Source organism: Mastigoproctus giganteus, chromosome 6 (assembly GCF_048544385.1).
Source record: "Mastigoproctus giganteus isolate SK-2022 chromosome 6, ASM4854438v1, whole genome shotgun sequence".
NCBI classification, from domain to species: Eukaryota; Metazoa; Arthropoda; class Arachnida; order Uropygi; family Thelyphonidae; genus Mastigoproctus; species Mastigoproctus giganteus.
Window position 1 is genome coordinate 205,246,998 of NC_143580.1, and position 21,410 is coordinate 205,268,407.

At 38.4% G+C, this 21,410-nt stretch overlaps 1 protein-coding gene across 3 annotated transcripts in view; it reads left to right on the forward strand.

Annotated features, from left to right (window-relative positions):
- Window positions 1-21,410, forward strand: part of LOC150084897 (zinc finger protein ubi-d4-like) — a 316,607-nt gene that overhangs the window by 251,946 nt on the left and 43,251 nt on the right. Inside the window, exon 8 of one of the 3 annotated variants that reach the window (XR_016547118.1) lies at window positions 18,742-18,848. The exons of the other annotated variants lie outside the window; for them this stretch is intronic. The gene's annotated coding sequence lies outside the window, so the exon portion shown is untranslated. The remainder of the gene's footprint in view (window positions 1-18,741; window positions 18,849-21,410) is intronic. 3 annotated transcript variants of the gene reach the window in all.

Below are 21,410 nucleotides of genomic sequence, written 5' to 3' on the forward strand. Positions count from 1 at the left end.
ATATCTTTAAGTAGATCTCACAGTAATGTTACACCATTACACTGCCACCTAGTGGAGGTTCTTAATGCATTCAAAGTCATTACTGATAATCAAATCAAGAGTATTGATTTCTCTTGTTGCCTCACCAAATATGGAGGATGCGGAAAGGTCAGGGAATGACCACTGCATATCCCGGAGCAATATGGCCTTAGTTGCTAATGCTCCTAAAAACCAAATAACAAACAAACAAACAACAAACATCTTGTTGCCTAACATGTTGTTTTAGAAAACAATCATCCAGCTTTGTTGTAGTAGAATTTGTAAATTCTACTACAAAGTTATTTACATTTCTCTATGAGAGAAATGTTCTACTACTGAGTGAGCGGCAAAACCATGAATTCCAGTTGATAACTAGAATGTTAAAATCCCATGACACAACATTCTAATTTGTATATGCACTGCATTTGTCTATATAGTACTCCTCACAGTCATTTAGCTTATAGCACAATGTGTTATGTTCACCATTACACTGGCTTATGCTTACCAGTTCTGTTTTTAGAATCTGTGTGCTTCTTAACCAAAAGCATAACTCTCCCTCCCCCAACCATGCCTGTCTTTTCTGTACATAATTATAATCATTATATTCGACTTCTGGATCCCCATGCACACCATGGTTCTGTTTTACTTACTGTGTTGGGATTTGATGACTTAACTAATACTCATAAAATTTATTTATTATGCTCCTAACATAAATTTTAGTTTTGGTTAAACAACTGTTGAGGTGGCAAAAAGTAAATGGTGTTAATTGCATGGTGACAGGTAAATTGAGATTTTAATTGTAAAGCTGTTTTTTTTTCCTTTCCTTTTTTTTTTTTTTTTTTTTTAATTTTGTCTTAAGAAATTGCTAGTTGGTAGTATATATATGTTAGTATGTACTTACTGCTTTTATTTTTCTTTTATAATTGGATGAAAGCCAAATAATATACTGTAGAGAAAGACAGTGGTTTTTTTTTATTTTTTTTTTTAAACTTTATCACTGTACTAGACTTTGTGTTATAATACAAACAGTGCTTCTCATACAGGAAAGTATGTAATACATGCAAATAAAATGTTAGCAGAACAATTTTTTCCCCCAGTAATGAGTGAATATGCATATTTTAGAGACAATCCAAGAAGTTATGTGCCATTGTCTCAAAACTTTCATTGCAGCAATCAGCTTCCTCTTTGTTAGCATTATTGAAATAGCAGTCAGCAGTTTTACTCCTTGGAAAAAAGATAAAAATAGTACGATACAAAATCTGGTAGGATACTCTATTGCCTCCTCTCCATTCCATTTCTTTGGGTTTTTTTTTTTTTTTTTTTTTACATCTCCCAAACATCAGAGTGTGTCAGCATGTAGCTCTTTCACCACACTTTAGCATTCTGGTTTGCCTTTGTGGTTAAAAATGTCTACCATCATTTTCTCAATGCTGTTATCCATTCCCTCATACCTGAGGTTTCTTTTGGACATTCTTTTATGCTTGCACCTGAGAGGGTAAAACACTAATGGAGTTAATATGTAGGTCTCATTTATGGTCAAGTGCTTTGAAATCAGTAAAGTCTGGTTTTTCTGTGACAACCAGATATTCTGTTTGTACTTTCATACTGGCAGGACTATTAGTGATCTATAAAATATCTGGGCAGTGTATCCCCCATGTCCAAGGGCTAAATATACTATGCACATCATGTTACGTGACTACCTATGAACCGATGTAAGTAGGGATTGGGGGTGTGATGTACACACTATGCAAAGGAATGCCTAATTCTCTATAATACTTGGCAATACTAGGTGATATTGATACTCACCCATTACTGTACCACCACTCTGATGGAGGTTTGAAGCAGCAAAAACTATGTTTGGTCTTCAGAACACAGCTACAGCATCTCTTTTATCATACAGTTTCAGTCATGTCTTTTAAGATTATGACTAAACCATATTGAGATCTAGTATTCTTTGCATTCATTGTTATGGCTTTAAAATAGATTTTGGAGGCCTCTGTGTCAGCTGTTATAATCTCTGCTGCCTTCACTCTGACAGTTGTCGTTATCAGAATGAAGACAGAAAGTCTAAGTAGTGTATGTTGGGGAAAGGGAGAGGGATACCATATTATATAAAGCTGCTGAGTATATCCTATTATCTATATGTTCCGAATCAGAAAATTTCATGAATATTTAAACTAATGGGGGGGGGGAACATATTTGCAAAAAAAAAATGAATCCTCTCAAAAGTTCCCAGTTCATTTCTACAATCTGCGAAGCTCCACTTATATTTTGGAAAGTTCTCAATTATCGTTTACCACGACAACAAAAAATCACATTTATCTGATTTATTCAAGCACCCAACTCAGCAGCCCTTTCTCTGTATTTTCCTCTCCTCAGCCCTTCTCATCATATCCCCATATCTGCCATCCCCTCACAATTCATCAATTAGTTTTTATCTCCCTCTGTGCTTCTTGCCCTTAACTTTTCCTTCCAGCACATCCTTCTTCAGTCCCTACATGTGTCTAATCCAATATTTTTTCCCTCCAACTGATTATTTCAGTGAAACATCACTTCTCACCCACCTTCTCATTATCTCCTTATTTCTCACTTTGGCAAACTACCTTATCTTTTCCATCATCCTCCCCAACCACATTTCAGAACTTTCCAGTCTGATATCTGCCATTCTCAGTGTCCACAACTCTGCTATGTAAAGTATCACAGTCCATACCAGACACCATGTCAGTCTTTTCCATAAACCAGTTCTTGTAGATTATAATTTTCAGGAAATATGATTGAAGGGAGGTTGTTCCAGAAAACAGAAATTGAAGGAATAAAGGAGGAAGAAGAAAAGTTAGTTCTCTAAGTTTGACGTTGGACAGTAAAAGGATGCTGACTAGTTGCAGCACATGTTTGGACTAGTTTGGAAGAGAGAGAGAGGGGGAGAACTATAGAAGCCAATTCAAAAGAACATTTTCCAGTGAATGAAAGAAGGTAATTAATATTGAATGGAAGAGGTAATTAATATACAAGAGGGAAAGAGTGGGACAATGAACTGAACCTTGGAAAACACCAGCATTAATGGAGAAATTATAAGACAGAGAGCCATCTACCATCACACACAGTCAGAGAGAAAACTGGACACCCATTTACAAAAAACACTTGGCAACCCATAAAATTAAAACTTATTTATAAGGCCGTTATGCCAGAATTAATCAAAGGCCTTTGAAATGTCAAGAGCAACTGCTTGAGTTTCATCAGACTTTTCCATTGATAGATGGGTAATGTAAGCCAGTATGCCACCAATGGATCAGTGTTGTTGGAATCCATACTGGCAATCAGGTTAATGGTTACTAGATAATTTAGGAGTTGGTGGATAATGGATTTCTCCATTACTTTAGAAAGAGTAAAAGTGCAGTGGAATGATAATTGGATGGTAGGGATTTGTCACCCTTTTTAGGGACTGGCTGGATGTGGCAAAATATCCAAGCAGACGTTAAAAACAGCAATGGAATAAGAAAGTGTAAAAAGGCAAATAGAACAGGAGTAAGCCCAGGAGCACAGGTTTCAAGAATAAGTGAAGAAAAACCATTAAGATCAGGCATTTTCTTGGCATCAAGACTGTTCAAATATCTACTGACATCCTTTTGATGGAAGACTCACAGGAGGCATTTAATGGATTGAATGGAGTGTATTGGGAATGGTAGGGGGTAGTTTGACAAGATCATCAATACAAGAGTTGTAAGAAAAGTAGGATGCTAGCAACTTGGCTTTATCTTTAGCTAAGGTGGCAATAGAACCATTGAGTTTTTAATAGTGGTGGTTGTAGAGATGGCAAAAGTTGCAGCCAATAGCTCTGACAAGAGACCAGAATGCCCAACTACCATTTGGATGAGAAGCAAGTTTTCTACTCTTAGCATGTTCAAAATCTAGTTTGGACTGATTAATAACTACTTTACAATTGTTGCAAGCTTTGGGCAGAAAATGAATCTAGAGATTTGGGTGCAGGCCAAATGTAATATGCAACATTCTTATCTTGAACAGCCATAGTACATTTATTAGAAAACCAAGGTTTAGTTAAAGGAAGAGATTTTAAGGTGTGGAATAAAGGGTTTCATCCCAACAGTTATAATTTCACTGACATGATCTGAGTTAATATCAATTCAGAGGATTTAAAACAGTAAACTTGGTTGGATTACAGTAATGTAATCCAACCAAGCAGAAGAACAGAAATCTTGGAGATCATCTAATTTTGCATTTTTGTAATGCCAAACAACACAAGGTTGAGAATGGCCATATGATAAAGGCACCATTGGAGAAGGGACCATCACCAAGTTGTGATCTGAGGTATCTAGAGGATCATGCACCTCAACCGTTTACTTGGAAAGGTTGTTTGTAAGAAAATGCTGAGTTAATGATTCCTCACAGATTCCCTTTTGTGCCTGAGATAGACTTTTAGTTTCTGCTGCCTTCCTTTTCTGTAGCTTTATTTCCAGAGGCACTGTTCTTCTGAATTACAGACAGTAATTCAGAAGAATCTCAACTAGTCAATATCCATTCACATGCATACTCCATATACACTGAACTAACTTTTCCCTTACTCATGTATTCCCTCTGTTACTGTTCTTTGGGATAACCCTCTTTTGTTTGTATTTTCTGAAAATTACAATCTATGAAAATTCAAGTCTAGTGTCAACAAGTATCATCTGAATCTTCAACCCATACTTAATTGTAGTGTAGTTGCTGGCTGCCTAAAGAGTGAAATAACCTTGGCACTGGCAAAAAATATAAGTAAACACATCTTTTTTCTGTATTTTTTTTATTAATTACATATTTATATTTTTTTATAGTGATTGTGTAATAACACTTCAGAGCAGAAAGCCTCAAACTATGTAAAATTCAAACTGTGACTAGTTAGTGCATAGCATCATTACTACATAGTTAAATTTTTTTAGACAAACCAAAGTTTGTACATTGGCAATATCTTCAAAAAGGCCTCTAAGGTTGGGAGCATAATACATATCCAGAATTTAAAACAAATACACCAAACGATACTACACTGTAAAATAATATATGCAAAAAACTGATTTACAAAATAAAATTTACGATAAAAATTTAAAAATATACAATAAAATATAAATAAAATATTTAAAATACAATAAAATTAAAAGCAATAAAACATTGACTGAAGCTTTCGGGGGCTTCCGCCTCCTTTCTCAACAACAATAATGTTTAAGCAACACATCCTTAAGTAACAGGCTCACACAGCACACGTGGTTGACCAGGCGCATGCTTAATATTTCTTCCATGTGATCCAGAACCGGAAGCGGCTCGGGAGCGTGGAAATATAAAATGCTCGTCTTTTGCCAGGACCACGGCTTCCAGCAGGGGGTGAAATCGAACACCCCTGTCCCTATTCATACTATTGTTCTCAGACGAGCCTATCCACAAACTCTCCAGCCACTTACGGTCCCAGAACCTATGCGCCCGGTCAAGGATGACAGCATTCATAGGGAAGACCTGATGATGTTTCTCCCAATAATGTTCAGCAATGGCGGACGTATTGAACTCTGCGGTCTGTATAGCTCGCGTGTGCTCCCCCAGACGGTCTTTTAATTGCTGTCCTGTCTCCCCCACATAACATTCCCCACAATCCGGGCATTTGATCTCATATACGACCCCACTACTGGAATCCCCAGGAATGGGGTCTTTGACCTGTGACAACACTGTGTGCAACCTCCGGCCTGGAAGTTGCACACAGCGTGCCTGAAAGTCACGTAGCATTCTTGAAATTTGATCTGACAAGCCCGGATAGTAGGGAATATAAACTGTGGCGACTGGAACGGACGGTGTTCCATGATTAGGCTCCACGCCTCTATTATATTTATCAATGACCCTCTGGGGGTAACCGCATTTCATAAGATCCGCCCTAACTTGCCCAATTTCTCTCTCTCTCTCCTCAGAGGTACTACAATGTGTCCTAACCCTACCCAAAAGTGCCCTGGCCACACTGTTTTTATGCTGCGCAGTCTGCGCTGACCTATAATGGGTGTACTGGCTCCTACACATGGGCTTCCTAAACACTGTAAATAAAGACATAATTCTATGCCACAGCATATATCCTCTACACTTAGGTGCGATCTAGTACTTAGGGCATCATCTTTTTGTAGTGCGACCTTTACACATTCCACCCCATGGGCTATGGGTATACAAGTAAATAATGACACCACATCTAGCGACACCATTATTTCATTCTCCCCTACATTTTGACTTTTAACGAAGTTCACAAAATCCACACTGTCTTTAACAACAAACATGGACCATCACTGTCTTTAACAACAAACATGGACCATCCCACTATAGGAGAAATCAGCTGCACCAGGAATTTTGACAAAGCATAGGTAGGGCTCCCAATAAAAGAAACAATGGGTCATAACGGGACCCCCACTTTATGTGTTTTTGGCAACCCATAAAACCTGGGCAGCTGACACCCCGTTGTATGCATAGACCAGTACTTTTCTTTAGAAATCTTACCCATTTTTAACCAGAGCTGTAAAATCTTATTAACACTTTGTTCTAAATCGGCTAGATGATCTTGTATGTATTATCATCCTGTAATAAATCTAGGGCTTTTTTATGATAATCATCACTGTTTAATACTACTGTGGATCTACCCTTGTCTGCCGGAAGAACCACAATATCTTCATCCTGCTTGAGTTCCTTTAACGCTTTCATTTGATTACGCGTGAGATTAGAGGTGGCCTTTCTGGCCTACACTGTAATATAATATATACAAAAAATTTATATATTTATATTTATAAGCTGGCCTACACTTATATATATATATATTTATATATATAAGTTTATATCTGTTGTGCCCAACGGGGTGTCAGCTGCCCAGGTTTTATGGGTTGCCAAAAACACATAAAGTGGGGGGTCCCGTTACGACCCATTGTTTCTTTTATTAGGAGCCCTACCTATGCTTTGTCAAAATTCCTGGCGCAGCTGATTTCTCCTATAGTGGGACGGTCCATGTTTGTTGTTAAAGACAGTGTGGATTTTGTGAACTTCGTTAAAAGTCAAGCCCAGGTTTTATGGGTTGCCAAAAACACATAAAGTGGGGGGTCCCGTTACGACCCATTGTTTCTTTTATTAGGAGCCCTACCTATGCTTTGTCAAAATTCCTGGCGCAGCTGATTTCTCCTATAGTGGGACGGTCCATGTTTGTTGTTAAAGACAGTGTGGATTTTGTGAACTTCGTTAAAAGTCAAAATGTAGGGGAGAATAAAATAATGGTGTCGCTAGATGTGGTGTCATTATTTACTTGTATACCCATAGCCCATGGGGTGGAATGTGTAAAGGTGGCACTACAAAAAGATGATGCCCTAAGTACTAGATCGCACCTAAGTGTAGAGGATATATGCTGTGGCGTAGAATTATGTCTTTCGAGTATGACTTTGCTATATAAAGGAGTGATGTACAAACAGGTTCATGGCACAGCTATGGGTTCTCCTATTAGCGCTATTGTCGCAAACCTGGCAATGGAAGAGTTGGAGAATAAGGTTTTTACAAATTTGGAATTCCCTATGCGCAAGTGGAAGAGATACTTGGATGATACGTTCACTTTGGTGCAAAAGGGGAGAGAAGAGGATGTAGTTAGTTTTCTCAATGATTTCTCTCCTTTTATACAGTTCACCTCAGAGGTAGAAGTGAATGGTTCCCTCCCATTCCTGGACGTAATGGTGAGTATAAGGTATGTTCGTGTCAGACGGCGCCTGGGATTTCTCCCATCTCCGCGTATGTTCGCTGTATCGAGGACAGTACACTGTCAAGCCAGAGACTTGAAAGTGTGTGGGCCATGTCTGTGCAGTGTGATCTGTTGTGCCCACTGTTTGTCCGGCTTATTGGCCGCCAGGCCCCTGGTGGGGCCCGACGTTGCCCATACCTTGCCACGTGGAGGCTAACCGGGTGTCCAGAATCATGACGAGTTGCTCCGGCAGGTCCTGCCACCTAGTTTCCTGGGATTTCAGTGGCTAGGACCTAAATAAAATAAAATAAATAAATAAATAATAAAAAAATAATAAAAGTAAAAAATAAAATAAAATAGTAGTAAAAAAAAAAAAAATATATATATATATGCGTTTGTCGTTAATTCTTAAGGAGATTGCTGTTAGGAAATCCCTGGTTGGGGTTGAACGCTAGAAAGATGTGTTAAAAGGCCTAATAGGTCGGGCAGAATTTTGTTGTTATTAAATTTAGACGTGTGGGCTATACGTTAGATGAAAGATAAAAGTGGGAGGGAGGGGGCTGAAGACTTGGGGGGGGTAGAAGTAGAAGTAAGGGGTCGATAGAGGAGATGACCCCTGCTAGACAGTATGGCATGCCCATGCCACACCAGAGGAGAGTTTGGATGGCGGGTGGGGGGAGACGAAGAAGAGTTATCTCCCCCTGCCATGGATAAGGTATACAGTAAGAGTGGGGGAAGAGGCTGAAGACTGGGGGGAAAGGCAGAATCATGGGGACGATAGAGAAGGCGACCTCAGGTGGTCAGTGAGGCAGGCGCATGCCTCACCAGGTGAAGAGATGGGTTGGCAGGGGAGGGAGGAAACAGAGCATGTCTCCTCTCCCTCCTGCCGGGGATAGGGAATTTAAGATGAATAGGGTAATGGTACCCCATTCAGCTCGCCATATAGCATTTGGCAGCGGAGCTGCTAGTGGTTCTAGTCCGTTTCCAGGAGCGATCGGACCAAAGCATGATCGTTCATGGGGTGGTTCCCATCCGTTCTGCAGTCTTTACCGTCAAAAGGTCCGGGTTTGCTTGTCGGCATTTGTGGAGTCTTTCTTGTGACATTTCTCATCCATGTGGTGTTTGCGTCAATGTTGTTTATAGAGTCATTTCTCATTTATTCAACTTTAGGTCCACTTCAGGTTTAGTGCCTTGATGATCGGAGGCCATTGGGTTCAGGCGTCTTCCGCGGGATGATATCCTTCGAGGTTTGTTCTTTTCTTATTGTGTCAGTGGTTGATTGCGGTTCGCTGCGATAAGAGCTCTCCGTCTTGTGAACAGGGCCAGTGCATAGCTGGAGAAAGCCTGATATTCTTCCCTGGTATCCAAGATGTGGTGCTCCTGGCCGTATGGTAGATACAGTCTGTCCTCGTATAGCACGATAGTTGTGTTCCTGGAAACCCTCGTGCAATATAAACAACAGGCCCTATGGGAAAAGTAGGGTTAGGTGCCGGCCACCCAAGATTGAACACACATTTGTTACCAAAACATTACCAAACACAATAAATAATCGTAATAAAATACTTACGTATTTTATTATGATTAAAATAAGTAATAAAAATATTATAATTTTTTATTATTATTTTATTATAATATAATATAAAATACTTAAGTATTTTTTACGAATAAAATACTTACGTATTTTATTACGACTATTACGTAATAAAATATTGCTAATGCTTTTGCTTCTATCGTAAGCAAACTTGATTTTTGTTTGATTTTCTATCCAAACAGATGACAGCCGTTCCATTTCTTCCAATTCTTTGTGTCTTAATCTAATGGATTTTAATTACACTGAGTTGTTCTGTTCCTGCAATGAAATTTTTTATTTTCTCTGCATTCTTTGTAATTCTCAGCGTTGCCTCATTTAGGTCTGAAAGCACGTGCAATATCATATGGTCTTTCATTTCGCTCAAAGCGTTTCACAATTTAATATTTTTTCTCTATCGACAGAGGCGGACTGGCCATAAGCCTGACCGGGGAAACCCCGGTGGGCCGGAGGCCGGTGTGATTTTGGCCATAAACCATAGTATGAGGCCACTATAAATTTTCCCGGGGAAGAATTAGATCCAGTCCGCCTCTGTTTATCGATATTGCTTTTCTTTTTCTCTCTGAATCTGTAGTGTCTTCACCAGGACACTTCCTTTTCACACCTTTTAAGTAATATTTTACTAATTTTTAGGGAATAAAGCACAATTACAAAATGAGGAGGCACGCTTGATACACATAAACAAAGCTGTGCGCGTGTAGCAACTGAATAAACAACACCGTAAAGGCAGAGATACACTATTAACACCTCACATTTTACTAAAACACATTTCTAGGGGTGACTACCATAAAACAATAAAAATAATTTCCAGTTGCGTTTCGGCTAGTGGAATCTGTTATAAACTGGTAGTAAACTCAATCTAATTGCATTTGCGATTATACCGATAGCTGGAATTGTGTTGGTTTTTACGTTATTATGGTGAAATTTGTTTCCCCTTCACTGATATAAAAAACAAATACATTTTCAGAATCTTCTCTGAATTCTATCGTGTTGCGTTCGGTTGGGGTGACTGTGCGTTCGACTGCCATTTCTTGTAAACACGAAGGCGAATCGTGCATAAGCGAATTCGGTTCATGTTATATAAGATAACGTTCCCTTATTTATAAATCGTGTATGATCGAATCCGTGTAATATAAACACGTGTTATACGAGGACCGACTGTACTGTATTTTGGTGATGAATGCACTGCGGAGGTCGTCATACAGCTGGCAATCATGCATGAGGTGCTGCCAGCTCTCCAGTCCCCCGCAGGTGCAGGTGGGATCTTCTTGTATTCCGAGTAGGGATAGCTTTGCATTCAGAGCTCCATGTCCTGTCAGTAGGTATGTGACTTGTAGGCCTGGAGAAAACCAGGGTGGGAAGTTCGGAAAAACCCCGCCAATGTTGGGCAGAAACTTTCTGGTGATTTCGCCTTTTTGCGAGGTGGCCCATCTATCCTGCCACACCTGCAGCAGGTGAGCATGCAGTTTTTTCTTTTCCATAGTCTTGCTATTGATGATGTCGGTGGTGAATCCTAAACATGTCTGTGCGATACCCTTGTCCAGGTGGTGCGTGAGGCCCCGTCGAATGATCTCTAAGTCCAGTGGAAGGACACCAGCAAGGACTTGCAGGGCATGCGTGCTCACTGTGCTGCAAGCTCGAGTAATGGTCAGAAGGATTGATCGGTGAATCGAGTCAATGATTCGTTTATTGACAACAGTTGTGGCTTTTTGATACCATGCGCCAGATGCATACGTGACAATTGGGGTGAAGATGGTTTTATAGAAAAGACATAGCACCCGTCTGTCTAGGCCCCAGTCTCTGCGAGTGACTCTGGCAACCAATGCAGTGTATCGTCTGACTTTTGTATGCAAACATTTCAGGTGGTCCTGAAATGATAGATTTGGATCTAGAATCATACCTAAGTACTTTAGCTGCTTTGAGAATTTAATTGTTTTCTGGTCGATCTTGATTTGTGGAGGCCGCCTGAGGTTGAGGCACCCCTTGAGCAGGATGGAGTTTGTCTTTGCAGGGGATATTCTAAGTTGATGTTTCTTTGCCCATGCCTGAAGGGTGGACAGAGCCCGGTTTGCCAGTGTCTCCAGTTGTGTCCTTGAGTCCGCTGTCACTGTCAGTAAGAGGTCATCAGCAAAGGCCTGCGATTTTACCTCGTCAAGGTCTATAGCTAGGAAGGAGTCCATTACTATGTTCCACAGTAGTGGTCCAAGGACCGAACCCTGTTGAGTAGAGAAGGCTCCAGGCTTAGTACTACAGTGTTTAGGAAGCCCATGTGTAGGAGCCAGTACACCCATTATAGATTAGCACAGACTGCGCAGCATAAAAACAGGTGGCCAGGGCACTTTTGGGTAGGGTTAGGACACATTGTAGTACCTCTGAGGAGAGAGAGAGAGAGAGAGAGAGAGAGAGAAAGAAATTGGGCAAGTTAGAGCGGATGAAATGCGGTTACCCCCAGAGGGTCATTGATAAATATAATAGAGGCGTGGAGCCTAATCATGGAACACCGTCCGTTCCAGTCGCCACAGTTTATATTCCCTACTATCCGGGCTTGTCAGATCAAATTTCAAGAATGCTACGTGACTTTCAGGCACGCTGTGTGCAACTTCCAGGCCGGAGGTTGCACACAGTGTTGTCACAGGTCAAAGACCCCATTCCTGGGGATTCCAGTAGTGGGGTCGTATATGAGATCAAATGCCCGGATTGTGGGGAATGTTATGTGGGGGGAGACAAGACAGCGATTAAAAGACCGTCTGGGGGAGCACATGCGAGCTATATAGACCGCAGAGATCAATAAGTCCGCCATTGCTGAGCATTATTGGGAGAAACATCATCAGGTCTTCCCTGTGAATGCTGTCATCCTTGACCGGGCGCATAGGTTCTGGGACCATAAGTGGCTGGAGAGTTTGTGGATAGGCTCGTCTGAGAACAATAGTATGAATAGGGACAGGGGTGTTCGATTTCACCCCCTGCTGGAAGCCGTGGTCCTGGCAAAAGACGAGCGTTTTATATTTCCACGCTCCCGAGCCGCTTCCGGTTCTGGATCACATGGAAGAAATATTGAGCATGTGCCTGGTCAACCACGTGTGCTGTGTGAGCCTGTTACTTACGGATGTGTTGCTTAAACATTATTGTTGTTGAGAAAGGAGACAGAAGCCCCCCAAAAGCTTCAGTCAATGTTTTATTGCTTTTAATTTTATTGTATTTTAAATATTTTATTTATATTTAATTGTATATTTTAAAATTTCTATTGTAAATTATATTTTGTAAATCAGTTTTTTTGCATATATTATTTTATAGTGTAGTATCGTTTGGTACATTTTATAGTTTTCAGTATTAAACCATTATAGTTAAACAGTTGGTGTATTTGTTTTAAATTCTGGATTTTTGCATTGGCATTATTATTGTAACATCTCATATTGAATAATTCTTCACAATGAGTTTCCCTCCTTATACTTCAATTAAGTAACACTTCCCCATTAGAGAAGATGACTGTTACTTATTTTCAGTTGAGTATCACCTCTCAGACCGCACTGTTTGAAGCTATTTGGCTTCTCTTCAGTGAGCTGGTAAGTACCAGAGGTAAAAGGGTTAGCAACCAAGTTGTGACTTATTTACACAATATGAGAGATGCCAAAAAGTGTGCTTCTTAGACTAATAATATTGTAGGGCAGAAAGTCTCAAATTGTGTAAAATTCAAACTATGATATTAGTTTCAGTGCATTTGCATAATTACTACATAGTTGAATTTTTTTAGACAAACCAAAGTTTGTACATTGGCATTATTATTGTAACAGCTATATTGTGAAATCCTTCACAATGGGTTTTCCTCTTTATACTTCAAATAACGCATCCTCATTTGAGAAGACTACTGTTACTTTTTCCACTTGAGTACCACCACTCAGACAGCACTCTTTCAAAGCTGTTTTGCTTCTCATCAGTGAGTGGTTAGATACCCAGAAGTATAAGGGTTGACAACCCAGTTGTGACTTATTTACACAATATGAAAGATGCCAAATGATTAATAACATTTTAGGTTAATAACATTTTAGGGCACCAATGTAATAATGATGCAAATGCACTAACTAATGTCATAGTTTGAATTTTACATTTGGAGCTTTCTGCGTCAAACTATGTAAACACATTATTATGCTTGCTGAGTGGGTACTTTTTTTATGGGACACAAACCTGACACTGGTTTCACTTCGTTGCCAATATTTTATCAATTATCCATGAACTTTTAAACATCTGAAAACTTGCTTACCAATTTAAAGTGTATTAACACTTTTGTTTCACAAGATTTATTATATTTCCAAGAAATTTTAACGTACCTTGCGTAATATGGTCCAGAATAAAGTAGTCCAATAGGTGGCTAGCAGAAAGCTGCTCAATGCAGATATATGTGACCCAAGTCTGTTACTTCTTTGTATATGCGGTTTTCGAAATGCATGACCATGAAAGGGTTAGCTGAGAAAAAAGGCACACATTAGATCATGTTTTCAGAAATATTCCTTGCACTTTCATGTATTTTAGCACAGTTGTGTATAAAACAAGTTTTAAAAGTAGCCTCCAAAATTTGTAATACTGATGATAGTAACCAAGTACATCAAACATCAAGTACAATTATGACAACCATGCAGTATGATTGGTGTCTTTTGAGGTTATGATGGGTTCCCTGGCGAGATGAAATCTTCCTTACATTTTGAGGGTACAGCTCTAAAAGAGTGTTTGCAGGCGGGCCACTAGATAGTCTACCAGACCGAATCTATTGATAACTCTAGGAGGCTTCCAGATCAGCTAGTGTATAATCTCACTGCCTCTACTCTGCCAAGTGACTGGAGGTAGTCTGAGCTGTGTATGTGGGAGGCATTGTCAAGACCATATTACGTCAAGCAGTTGAATACATTCTTGCCACATGTATGCCATATCCAAGAGTTTCATTATTTCATACAGCATGACCCCTCCACCTTTTCTTACTACTGAATACATCATGAATTGCCAAACTAATAGAACAAACTTATCTCCAAAAAGATCTAAACCTCCCAAACACTTCCTCATTCATTTTACAAATATACATGCTCTCAGTTCCAATCTGAATGATGTCCATTTCCACTTAGTCTGCCAAACCCCAAGTACATTTTCTGAGAGAATCCTAATTATTGGTTGATTCAACCACTGCTCATCACAGTTGTCATAATTTTTGCTGTATGATTTCTTTTGCTTCAAAGGTGGTACTTGTGCATGGTCCACTCTGATATTCCCTGTCAGAGACTTAGTATCTTCTCTGGCTTAAAATCTCTCTCTCTACTGCATTCTGTCAAATTCATCCGTTGCCTGTACCGTTCTCCAAACTCCAATAATCACTTGGAACTCTTTGACTTTATCCAGTCCAACTTTCCTAACAGTGAGGTAATTTTCCTTGGTAATTTTCATGTTCACAACTCCAACTGGCTTCCTTTTTCTAGTCACACAGACCCAGCTAGTCAAGATGATGAGGCTTTTGCAATTACTAATGACCTCGCACAGATTGTTCATTTACCTTCCAGAATACTAGAAAATCCTAACCATACAGCCAACACACTTGATCTTTTTCTCACAAACAAGGGGCGAGTTGCCCTCTAGGTACCTCAGATCACACGGTCTCTTCTCCAGTGGAATCTTTCTCTCATGGCCATTCTCAACCTCATGTTGTTTGGCACTATAAGAATGCAAAGTGGGATGATCTATGAGATTTCTTTTCTTTGGTCGCATTTATGTTTCAAATCTTCTGACATCAGTGTTTTCTCAGATTATATCAGTGAAATTATTCTTGTAGGGATGAAATCCTTTATTCCACACTCCAACTTAAAATCTCATCCTTATCTACACCTTGGTCTTCTAATAAATGTGCTAAGGCTGTTCAAGATAAGTGGTGTATATTGCAAATCTCAAGCTTTACTTTCTAAGCACACCGAAACTCGCATTAATTGTAAAGGGGCTATTAATCAATCCAAACTACATTTCAGACAGGCTAAGAGTAGAAAACTTGCTTCTTGTTAAAATGGTAGTTGAGCATTCTGGTCTCTTGCCAATGCTATTGGCTACAATTTTTGCCCATTCCTATTCCCACCTCTATCAACACCAAATGGTTCTGGCGTATTGATTATTGATTGTATTGATCGATTGTTTGATCTTATATTGATTATCTTGGTAAACCACCATTCCCAATACACTCCATTTAATGTCTCTTGTCATCTTCCATCAAAACGATATCAGAAGGATTTCAAACAATCTTAATACTAAGAAAGCTTCAGATCCTGATGGTATTGCTTCACTTGTTCTCAAAACCTGTGCTCCTGAGCTTACTCCTGTTCTGTCTTACCTTTTTACACTTTCTTATTCCAAAGTTGTTTTCTGTTCTGCTTGGATATTTGCTCATATCCTGCCAGTTCCTAAAAACGGTGATAAATCCCTGCCATCCAATTACCGTTCTATTGCACTTACTTCTACTCCTTCTAAAGAAATGGAGAAATGAATTAACCATCAACTCTTAAACTATCTAGTAGCCTTCCATCTGATCAACAGTCACCAATATGGATTCCGACAGTGTTGATCCACTGGTGATATTCTGGCTTATGTTACTCATCTATGGACAAATTCAGTGGAAAAGTTTGTGAAACTCAAGCAGTTGCTCTTGACATTTCAAAGACTTTTGATCATGTTTGGCATAAAGTTCATTTAAATAAGCTGCCATCTTATGGTTTGCAAACTTTTTTTTTGTAATAAGTATCCAATTTTCTCTCTGTCTTCTCACTTCTCTGCTAATGCTGGTGTTCCCCAAGTTCGGTTCTTTCTCCCACTCTTTCCCTCTTGTATGTTAATGATCTTCCATTGATAGGAAATCCTATCCATAGTTTTGGTGATGAAAGCATATTGCACCTTCCGTTTGAGAAACCTTGCTGTGCTCAAACAGCTTCAACTTCTCGAATATCCACTACCAATTTCTTAAATGCTGATCTCCAGGTAATTCTCCAGTGAAGCAAAGATAACTTAGTTGATTTCATTTCTCTGCCTATCTTCAATGATACCCTGATTTCCAGGCAAGAAGGCGCCTCCGTAGCCAGGTGGGAAGGAGTAGCAGTGCGTAGCACACGCTTCTTGATTATACCGGGGTTCGAGCCCGTCACCACTAAATACGGAGGATGTGGAAAGGTCAGGGAATGACCACCGCATATCCTTGGAGCAATATGGCCTTAGTTGCTAATGCTCCTAAAAACCAAAATAACAACAACAACAATCCAGGCAAGATCATACATCTCTCTCTTTGGGATTACCCTGACTTCTCTCTTGGCGTAAGCATATTACAAATATGCTTCCTCTGCATCTAAAAAACTGAGTTTTCTCTTTTGCTCTTGGCATTTCTTTTCTTCTAAACAGCTACTTTCTCTACAAATCTGAAGTCCACCCTACCATGAAATATTTTTCCCAAATCTGGGGAAGTGAACCCATAAACTCTCTTGCAGGCTTCTTGACTATTCAGAAGAGAGCAGTCAGGTTATTTAATGACATCTCTAACAAAGTCTCTCCACTCTTTTTCACAGATGTTCTGTTTCTGCTGCATACCTTTTCTATAGCTTCTTCCATGGGCACTGTTCTTCTGAATTATCTTCTATAATTCCCACTATCTCTTCCAAACCAACCCAAACATGTGCTGCAACCATTCAGCATCCTTTTACTGTCCAACATAAAACTCACAGAACCAACTTTTCTTCTTCATCATTTATTCATTCAACTTCTGTTTTCTGGAACAACCTTCCTTAATATATATTTGCTGAAAATTGCAGTCTATGAAAATTTAAGTCTAATATCAATAAGTATCTTCTTTCATCTTCTTAAGCTTCAACCATGCATGGTACTAAGTACTATAGGTTCTAATATCTCATGTGCATGGGGTTCTTATGAAAAAAAAAAAAACTGGCAGTGTGTTGACACAATTGTAGATTGCTCACCAGAAAGGAGATAGAGTTGCTCATGTCTCTATGGCTTGATCTTTGACATTATACACTCAAAATAAAAATAAAAAAAATCACTCTCATACTACAGAAGATTTGGTTTTGAAAAGAACACCCTAAAGAACTCTATATGTCAAGTGCTTTTCCACGTGTCTAAGTGGTTCACCAATGTTCATCACATGGGGAAGAAACAGAGAGAAAACTGTACTGCTTGTGCACTCTAATACAGAAATTAAAATTTCCTTTGGTACAGTTGGTATTCTGATGAACATGATGTGCAGATTCAGGAGTACATTCAAGCAGTATGTTTCCTATGGGTTTTAGTAACCAAATGAATTAAGAGGCCCTTACATACCTACATAATATATTCTATATAAGGGCTTCTCCGCAAGTTTTTGGTTGCTTTGGTTGCCAGAATCTTAGGAAACAATATGGTATGTCATTTCTGGTCATGGAATCATTGGTTTGCTACTCATTGAGGGTAGGGATGGATATTCTGTTAATTAGAAGCATTACCACAATAGTATTGTGATTAGATTCATTGAAACTGAAATTATTTTCAGTGTAACATCTCATTCAGTGACAAAACTTCAGGAACAGTCTTATTTCAAGAGGATCTAATTACATGTCTCTCTCACTCACTTAATCTAACACCAATGGGCACCTACTTGTGGGAGATTGTCAAGGATAAAATTTTTTGCAACCCATGCCAGAAGTTCTGTGGAAAGCATAAAACCTGGTCTACACAGCATATGAATACTTTTTGAAAGATGTTATCAAATCTTGAAAAAAAAGCTAGAGCAGTGCTGTAAAGTCTGTGGCTCTCACCTTGAATGCATCTTACAGTAAAATTTGAAATGTGCTGTAATCCTATGAGGCTAAATAAAGCTATTCTGAACTAATTTATTTTGGCATATTGTATAATGCAAATTGTTTTATAATATGGTGCTATTAACATGGTCATTGTTAATATTGCCATCTCTTCGGTGAATGACCATTCATACCACAGACCAATGACAGTTTAATTTACAAGATGAGAGATGCCAATTAGTATGGGATATATCTAAATAAAGTAGATAGAAATAGTTTATAGAAAAATTTTTACATGATTATATATATAATTTAGTTAAGCTACAAAACTCTGAAGTGTATAATTTGTAATTTTTTTTTCTTTTGTCAACATTATTTGCAGATACCATTTAATGGCTTTTATAATGCGTACATAATAAAAGTTTTGACTTTTGCAAATAATGAACTAAAACTTTTAAATATCATTGCTAATGAAATGTTTACTATCAGTGATACTAAACATAACATGGATACCAGAATAATGAATGTATGCATTACATCCTGATTTCTAATGTAAAAAATAATTGGTAATTGCATATATAGTGTAAGGTACTGATTGGTGTGCATTTTGAAAGGAAGGAAAGTGAAGAGGTGATGGCAGTGTTCGTGACATAGAAAGTTACTATGTTCCTCAACGAATCATTCCTCCATTTATTTGTCAACAATACTTGCAAATCTAAAGGTACATAAAATTTAGAATTACATCTAAAATAGTTATATTGCTACTTTTCTTAATTTTTTTTTTTTTTTCTGTTTTTATACAATGCATTAATTGAAATGTGTTAAATTCACAGCAGTACCAATTGCGTAGGAGTTATTTCATAGATGTTGTATGTGTCTGTATAAACTGGAATAAATATTTTATATTATTAAGAAAGTAACACAAATACTACATTATCAAAAAATAGTGTAATGCATGAAATGGCTACCTGATAGGAATGGTATAACAGTTGAATCACATCTATAGCTAACATTTCAGATTATCATTTCTGAGGGGTAGTATGAAGTTGATAAGATTTTTTTTTTTTTTTTTTTTTTTACAGTGGGTGTGTACACCAGAACAAGAGTATACTCCTTGTGACAGATGGTGAGAATACTGCTGTCAGTCCCTAACAAATAACCATTTTCTTTGTGAATGTGTGTATTGGAAACAATACAAGTTGGCATATTAATCAGTTACTTCCAGTATATTGTCAAGTTTCTCTTAAAAGAGAAAATGAAATTGGCTGAAATTCTTTGTATGTTAAGTGAACAATATAGAGAAGAGACCTTATCATATGCAAGTGTATATTGATAGATATCAACTTTTTCAAAGGCTGCGAAGGAGTAGCTAACTTATTGCATGCTTAGGTACATCTAACAGCTGGCATAGATGTGAACATTCATTGTATCAACTGTTTGATAAACAGATGAAATACACTGAAGTGTAGAGGCAGTTGTTCATGGAACACTTATTTCTTAAGAAAGTATGTGCACAGTGGCATTGACAAAATCAGAACTGGTTTGAACTGGGGGGAATTGTTATATCTGCAGTGAATAGTGACTTGGAAGAATAAACAGGGGTGTTAGTTCACTCCAGAATCAGGTGGTCTAATCTAGTATAATGGCAACACAAAGTGATCCCACCACTGAAAATATTCAAGCCATAGCCTTCAGCTAGCAAGATCTTGGAAAGTGTCTTTTATCATTCAGAAGGATTGATTCTTGTCAGTTTTCTGTCAACTAATGCAGCAGATAATGTTGAGTATTATAGCAACTTGCTTCTCAATGATGTGCATACTGCAATTCACTAGAAAATATCTACGGAACTCTTTCTGGTGCATGTTAATACACATCCATATACAGTGGATTTTAAAATGACAATATTGGTAACTTTTGGCTGGGAAATCATGAAATACCTTCTTTACTTTTAGATTTAGACCTCCGTTTGATTATCACTGGTTTGGGCCAATGACTGAACACCTCAGAGGTTAGAAATTCAAAACAGATGGCAGACTCATGTTATTTCTTTGTATTCTGTTGCCATGCACAATGATGGCAAAATGACTCAGTTTAGAGGGATAACATCTTAGAAAAACAATAATAATCTGGTGTGTGTGTGTGTGCGCGCGTGCACGTGTGTGTGTGTGTGTGTGTGTGTGTGTGTGTGTGTGTGTGTGTGTGTGTGTGTGTGTGTGTGTGTGTGTGTGTGTGTGTGTGTGTGTGTGTGAAGTTCAAGTTAACCCTAAAACAGCCCTTGTAACGCTGTGGAAAGGAAACGAGCAAATGTATATATAGCCAGGGACCACATATACAAGTAATTGATCTGTGACTCTCAATGCAGAGGTTTCGTTTTCCATCAATGGTTAAATTTGGAAGAGGTTTTTTGATTGTGAGCATTCTTATAATTCCTTAGTTTTGTACAGAAGACAGCTGGAGAACTGATCATCAGAATTGTCTGCTCTGGATTTAGTTGCTCTTATACCATTCCATTAGACTGCTTCATATCATTGCACATTTAAAATTGCTCAGCACTTCGATTTATTTCTAGGATTTCAGCTAGTAAAATCATTTTCTATGTCATTCAGCACAATGTTTGAGTCAATCTTTTATATTTTTACTTACGTAATAAAGAACGCGAAAATTTTTTTTTTTTTTTTTTTGTAATAGTAAAGATCAAATGGTGCAAGGAAGCAAGGCTTTTTGCTGCATTAGCCGAAAAAAAAAAAAAAAAAAAAAAATGTATATATAACATTCATCCCTATTAATCGTACTCTTCCCGCTCCTAGACAGTAATCTAGTTGCCCGTTAAACTTCTCCATGCTATCATTCTCAATGACCCAGGAAGGTTGTTTATTTTATCAGTCAACAACATGCTAATCAGCTATAAACTTGAACAAACCAGTACAAATATAAACCTAAGATCCAGCCTGTGTTCTCTAATAGTTTATATTTATGTGTTTGGTTTTTGTGTCCCATTTAAATATTTTCATATTTAAATGGGGCACAAAAGCATTAGCATTAGTTGAGGCATACAATGCAAGAAAGCAAGTTTATGCAGCATCAGCCAAAAAAAACAAAAAAAAACCCCTCCCATTTCACCCATCTATTCACTCCAAATGTAATCTAGCTCAGCCTTAAATTTATTTTAGCTATTAACTTCCACAACAAGAGATGGAAGTCTGGTCCAGCAATCAGCTACCTGCTGGCTGGCTAAAGGCAAATTTCCACACATCTATTCTACAACAGCCTTGCCTCAGTTTGA